The 7339-nt window shown below is 41.6% G+C and overlaps 1 pseudogene across 1 annotated transcript; it reads right to left on the bottom strand.

The window, feature by feature from the left end:
* Window positions 1-4407: 4407 nt before the first annotated feature.
* LOC117064410 lies at window positions 4408-6907 on the bottom strand (annotated as a pseudogene). The gene is made up of 3 exons (XR_004429442.1): window positions 6793-6907; window positions 6032-6131; window positions 4408-5567 (listed from the first exon to the last, which is right to left on the bottom strand). The product of XR_004429442.1 is annotated as an uncharacterized LOC117064410 (transcript).
* Window positions 6908-7339: the final 432 nt, after the last annotated feature.

Here is a 7339-nt window from a genome sequence, read left to right on the forward strand (position 1 = left end):
TCTCTTGCTTCAAGCTTAGACTGCTAATTCCTCAGAAAAAAGGCTCTAAGAAAAAACTCTTTAACTTATGATTCTGGTCTTTTCTTAAGGGCGTTTGTTCCATTCCTTAGCAAAGACAGGTCTAGGACAACCTGCTCGGAGATATTTCATAAGAATTATCACTAATTCTGGGATCCCCCTCTTCCAATAATGAACAACCAATACTCTTACCCTTCTCCTCTAGACCTTTTTGTTTTATTTAGCTTGTATGAGATAATATTGAGGAACAGAAATACCAAAACTCTAAAACAATTTTGTAAAGAAAAATATTGTCTAGATTTTCAAGAAAGATACACATTAGTGATACGAAAGTAAATGCAACTTACACAAGAATAACTTCTTTCTTGTGCTTGATTAGTGTTCTACAAAGAATAGCATGTGATATTAAACTGAGGCAGCTTCTGGGAGTACTGGTATGTGGTTGGAGTGAGAGCTGTACTAATCTGAGTGTATTTAAATTGGAGAAAGTTCAGATTTTTTTTTTCCATGTGCTAGATTTCCTGTCAAAAATGTGACTCTCTTAAACGCAGTATGTTCTATTCGTTCTCAGGCCTTCTGAAGTACTGGGGAAAAAGAGAACAAGCCAAAATCTTGTGCCCATGTCTTTTTTTTGGAATTGAGTTTGCACACCTATTATATCATTTTGGAAACCTGATGCCCAAGAGGCCTCAGCATCTCTAAAGACAATTTCATGAGCTACCTATTGTTTTGTTTTGTTTCTTTTTTTAATCAGGCATCAGAAAACCTTCTGAATCTCATAACCAGACTTTGGATGAGGGCAACATGCACTTTTCACAGGTGTTCTGTCTGTGACAAAGGACAAATTAAGTCTCCAAAAAGACTCATCTGCTAGCTTTTTCTGGTGACTTCTATTTCAAGGTCTTCTCTCTCTCCCTAATTAGCCTTCCCAAATGGACTGTTTAATGCATAACTAATCTTGAACTTGCTCTTTTCTCTGACTGAAGAGAAAATTGCACTTCATTTTGTTGAGCTATGGTGCTTATGTTGCACATTTATCAATGAGTGATATTTTAGAATTCTAGATGACAGCTGTTCAGAGTTTCCTCATTGTCAATATTAGATTGGGAATTACTAATGGTGAATATATAAACCCTTTTTAACATGCAGTCTAATCAAAATTGTTCTAAATATTTAGCTTCCTAAATTCAAACTATTTTCCAAAGTATATTAGTCTAATGAAACATTCTTTTTGGGATCTAGAGGAAAGTTGAAAGCATTTATAACATTTATCACATGGCCAAATATGTAATTGATAATAATATAATTCAGTGTATTGATCTGTCTTCTTAGCTCTGCACCTACATCATCTTAATTTATTTCCACTATTTTATTTTTGACAATAAATAAAACACTTCAAAAAATTTTGGTCTGAAATAAATGGCTATGCTTGTTTTGTGTTGTTTGATCAAAGGAATTTTTTAAAATGTTTGCCTTATTCTTCTGCTGCAAGTAAAGAAGTGGAGCAAAGTAAGTACATGCAAGCTGAAATACAACCAGCAAATAGAATTCACAACATGCTTTCTTTCAATGGTTGATATCACGCTTAGGTGGGCAACAAAAAAGGGGTCTCCTGTATCTCTGCAAGCAGGCAGAGTTCCCTTGAAGAGAGCAGGAATCTGCAGGGCCTGGATGATAAGGTACCAAGGGGACCAAAGGCCCAGGATATTGGAAAAATTTCTCTAACATCTCTTTCTAAGAGCTATAGTCCTTACCTTTTTTTAAACAGGAATCTTGCATTGAATTGATAGCACAAACAGAAGTTAAAAATCCCTAAGTTTGAGGGTGGAGGGATATGAAGCAAGGAAATACTGAATTGGAAAGAGCTGCAAAATCAAAGAATGAATGATGACATGAAATAGACGTTATGGGGGTGACCTCACAGAAAGTGGAGGTCCTTATCAGGTAGGAGGGAAGGGGAGAAGAGAAAGTCCCAAACATTTCCCCAGGAAATTGCAGGGATAGATGAGAGCTCAGAAGTTAAGTATACATCATTTCCATCTAGTTGTACAGATCTGTCTCCACCTGAATGCAACAGGAAGGTAAAATGAGAGTTGGTCTCAGTTTAGGCTGAGGTCCCAAGGCAATAGGTAGAAAAAACTTCTTCCAGGTTCCAAAATGATATACAAGGCTATTTACGGACAACGTGTAATGGATGTAGTCTAAATCTGGTTTTGCAAACCTTGGCCTCTCTCAAAAAAAAATATAAAATGAAATTAAATGCTTGGAAAATTGCAGTTAGAGAAAAAAATTCTTTAGGAATAATTGGTATAGTGCTGAGTCTCAACTCTTCCTGCACTCTCCACTCCTGATTGGGAAAGGGATGAATGTTGCCTTCTCCTGACTTCAAATCTAGTGAGGATGCTTCAAATAAACCACAAGGAGAACCTGTGATGTGACCTCTGATACCAGACTGGTATGTGACTAGCACCTGAGAAATCTAAAGGTTAATTTTATGGCTAGGGCTGGATGCCTACCAGGTGCTCAAAGGAAAAATGGGCTATGTCTTAGGAAGCTATTGCATTTAAAAATGGAGGTGTACCACAATATACCCAGGGGGCTGTGAGATAAAGGCAAAGTGATTAGCAGAAGGATATGCCCACATCCAGGGAGACTTCCAGCAATGGATGTTCCCAAAGAACCTATGAAAATGCTCCAGGACAAAATCAACTGTAAATGTCTATCATAGATTGATGCCACTCAATAAGGCTTCCTCCCACCCTCTTGCCTCCGCTCCCTTCCTCTTACCTTGTCAGGGAGCTGGGAAGGAGAGCAGGGGAGAACTGACGGAGTCATGAAGCCAATCACTTCCCACACACTTTTCCACCTTGGGCCCTGACAGGCCAGTGCTGGATGAGAAAAGAAACTTTAACTTTGGATGAAATTTGGAGTTTTGGCTGGACATCCAGGTTACTAAACTGAGATTGCTCTGCAGATTAAAGTATCTAGAGGATATTTTATTTTCTAACAGTAACCAGGAAATTCAATGGCACCTGCTCCTCATTTCATCTGGGACAGAGAAGAACCTGCCCTCAGAGTGGTTGTGCTTGCAGCAGTTGTGAAAAAAAAAAATTGTTTTGATTGTCCCTTGTTTGTTCAATGCAATGCTGACATAAAAATGAGCATAAACATATAAACAGGCAGGTGAAAGTTGCCTGTAGAATAACTCTAGAAATGAGAAAGCATTTCACTGAAGAGAAGTGAAATTTGGAAAGCGTGAAAATCTTCTGGAGATACAAAGGCAAGAATCAGCATTGCATTTAGGAAAATAGAGTAGAACTAAAGGGACCTCTGGTAACTGCATCTGCTTCCAACTCTGTCTTATCAAAAGCATTATCTCTGGGCCAGGCACAGTGGCTCACACCTGTAAACCCAACACTTTAGGAGGCCAAGGCAGAGGATTTCTTGTGACCAGGAGTCTGAGTTTGCAGTGAGCAATGATCATGCCACTGCACTCCAACCTGGGCAACAGAGTGAGACTCTGTCTCTCAAAAAATAAAATAATAATAATAATTCCTGGACTGAAAGCCAACTTCCTTTTCTTGGGGAAAGCAAACATATAAACAGAGAGGTTTATATGTTATATATTTAGAGTTCTCTGCTGATATGGAAATAAGTATTCCTCAGTTAACTCATCAAATAAAAGGGAGTGAGATTTGTAGACGAACAACGGATCTCGCTTCTGGAGCTATGTGTTCCATAACATGCAGAAAGTTGGTGTTTCAATATAAAGCAGTCCTATGTATGAGTTCGGTTTACAAGTTCTTCCAGAATCCAATTATTGGGATATTCTGAAAATTCCTATGTCAAGGGACTGAAAATTCACACCCCCAGCTATGAGAGTTCACGAACCTTGCCACATTCATTTGAACAATAACTTTAAGAGAGTCATGGGGTTGGAGTGTGGGAGCAGAAAAACAAGATTAACCAGCCTGGTATATCTCATAAACCATCCCCAGCGTCTCTCTACTCTCCTTCTCAATTAACAATTATGAAAGACTATTATTAAACACAATCTTGGCTCTTCCACTAACTAGTGGAGTAATCAGGACCAAATCACTTGCTCTTCTAGACTTTACTTTTCTCATTTGCTAAATGAGAGCTAGGACTAGATAAGTGGTGTAGGTGGCACAAAACAAATCAGTTATTTATTTATTTACTTACTTATTTATTTATTGAGATAGAGTCTTGCTGTGTCGCCCAGACTGGAATGCTGAGGCGCCATCTCACTACAGCCTTGGACTCCCAGGCTCAAGCCATTTTCCCGCCTGAGCCTCCTTAGTAGCTGGGATGACAGGGACGTGCCAACACACTCTGATTTTTTTATTTATTTTCATTTTTGTAGTCTCGCTATGTTGCCCAGGCTGGTGTGGAGCTCCTATATGGCTGGAATTACAGGTAGTCGTGAGCAATCGCACCCGGCCCAAATCTGTTATTTAAAAGCATATCCAGAGGCGGCGTGCCAGACAGGCATTGAGCGCCCGGGACCTGCAAGGGAGCTGGCGGCCCGGGGATCCGGCAGGTGCTGAGGCTGGCAGCCTGCGGGCTGCCAGGGGCTTGGTCCCGAGGTTCTGCTTTGCTGGCACAGAGGGGAAGCCGCGCGCAGCTGGGCCTGGGCGTGGGGCACGCGGCCGGATCTCAGCGTCTGAGACCCCAAGTGGGACAGGCGAGAACCACTGTCTCTGAACAACCTAAGGAAGAGGAACGTGGAATCTGGAGAAGACCTGGCGTCCAGGTTGGACCACTGCAGAGCCAAGACCACAGCGTACATCCTCCTCATCATGCGTTCCCAATACCATGTGGACGGCTCCCTGGAAAACGACTGTGGTCTCAACCCGCTGGGTCGTGAACCGGTAGAACTAACTGGACTCCAACTTGCAAGCTTGGGGTTGAGGATTAATAAAATCGTCCATTCCTCCATGACCCACCCCATAGAAACCACTGGCTTCAGCAACAGGCACCTGCCAAACGTCTGCAAAGTCCACACAGACCTGGGGCGGGAAGCCCCCTTGTCAAGCCAGCCTGGCAGCGTATTACTGGAAGCGGCCACTGGGCGTGTTGTGAAGATGGAGTGCGGATCGTGGCAGCGCTCCGAAACTGCATCCCTCGGGGCATGCCAAGCAGGGGGAAGATAATTAGGAGATCTTCCGATGTCACGCCAGTGTCATTCGTTGCCGGTGACAGGGCACAGCGCTGCAGTTTCCTCTCGAAGCCTGGCTCCATTGCTCCCTCAACAATGGCAGTATCACCCACCTGGTGACCCGATCCAATGGCCGAGTAGCGCTCAGGACCCTCGGGGACACGGGGTTCATGCTCCCTGACGGCATCACCCAGTCCTGAGGGCAGTCCACACGACTCTGCCCTCCTCAGCTCAAGACCTGGCTCTGGCTTTTCCTTCCCTCTGTCCTCCCGTACAGATTGCATTGCAGTTACCTGCTGTTCTCGAGGAGGCGGAGAGAAAAGTAGAAATCTCTCAAATGCTGCATTTGGGTACTTGTTTCTGGCCCAGGCTGGCAAGAGAAAAATTCAGATCAGATAACCTGACTTCTTTGCAAGGCTTTCTATATTACCATGACCTGCCAGGACGACCGTGTGGGGTTTAAGGTGACAATTCAGACGAAATTCAGGCCTGCTTTGGGGACTGAATGAGGCCTGACCGAGGCCATCACTTTGACGACCACAGCAGGCCGTCGCTGAGGGTCCTCTGGGCTCCGTGGGCAAAGCCTGTCAGGCACGAGGGTAGCTGAGGGACACGGAGAAGAAGGGCACGGAGGTTTTGTTCGCAACTCACTTCACTTCATATTCTTTTAATTTCTTAAAACACTTTTGTCACTTAAATATTTATCATTGTAGATTTTCCTCATCTGGGTTCTTGCTTTGAAAACCAATTTCTCACTCCAAAGTTACAGATCCCTGATGATTCTGGATCTGAACTCATCTAAGTTATTAGGCCTTTGAGGGCTCAAGGACTTACCATCTACACAGGTGACCATGGGCAGGTGAGGGATGAAATGAGTCTGCAGAGGTGGCGTGACCTTTGACCTTCATGCTGGTCTCAAGGGAGGGGTGACATGCTGGTGACAACCCAGTAGGAGGAGATTATCCTTATTATAATCTAATATAATAATTTATAATTATAATATAATATTACTATAATTTATAAAATTATATTTATATTTATAATATAATAACAAATCCCAGACTGATAGCTCAATCCTAGTTTGCTTCTGATTAATTTTTTATGCTTAGGGATTGAAATATTTAAACATGATATGTCTATCTCAAATATTTACTACAACTATCCTATTAATTTAGAAAAAAACAATTTCTACAACACAATTGTAAACATTTTCTGCAGTCAATACAACTAATTGGGATAGTTAAACTCTTTCTTTGTCAACTTTGGAAATGACTACATCATAAAAATTACTGGTTTAAAAAAAATAAAAAATACATAAAAAATAAAAACATATCCAGAGCCCATCACTAGAGATTTGTGATTCAGTTGATGAAGACTAGGATCCAGGAATCTGCATGTTCACACATTTAAACTGATTCTGATGCAGATGATCAAAACAAAAATTAAAATACACAACCTCAAAGGCCTCTCGCAATTTTTACCCTTCTTCTGTTCTAGTCTATCACAACTATTTACTGTTCACTTAGAGAATGCATGGTGCCTTACAAAATCTAGTGTACTCAATGAATATAGTTTTATTTGAAATCCATACTCACTGGGTGCTGGAATTGGTTAACAAGGATTCCAGTCATCATAGCATATTATAGCATTCTACTGGCTGGACATGGTGGTCTTGTTTTATCCTGGTTCAGGTTACTTCGATGGTTGGACTGAAAGATTCCCATCACTAATGGATTCTATGATTCTGATTCTAATTCTGTCATATTATTGGGTCTGATCCTCCAGGAAGTTCTCCATGTGGTTAAGAATGTTGATGTTGATGGTTCAAAAGTTACACACTCAAAGTGAAAATATAGCTTTATTTATTCTCTACTTGTTATATAAAGATGCCTCAGTTTTGGATAATTCAAAGTTTAAGCTCCTTCTAAGTATTCCCTTCCTCTCATACTTCCCAAAGTGGCACCTGGACATACAGGTATGCCTATGTATCACACATAAAATAAATGAATTGTCTTTAGGGATAGATACTGCCTCTGAGTCCTTGCTGGTCTCCAACATGTAGCTTGTTTGGTCTGGTGCCCAGGAAACAGTGGTGGTGCCCACAGAGGTGTGGTTTGTCCCACCTGGTTCCCTCAAATGCTA

This window comes from Trachypithecus francoisi, unplaced genomic scaffold (assembly GCF_009764315.1).
Source record: "Trachypithecus francoisi isolate TF-2019V2 unplaced genomic scaffold, Tfra_2.0 Lachesis_group2, whole genome shotgun sequence".
NCBI classification, from domain to species: Eukaryota; Metazoa; Chordata; class Mammalia; order Primates; family Cercopithecidae; genus Trachypithecus; species Trachypithecus francoisi.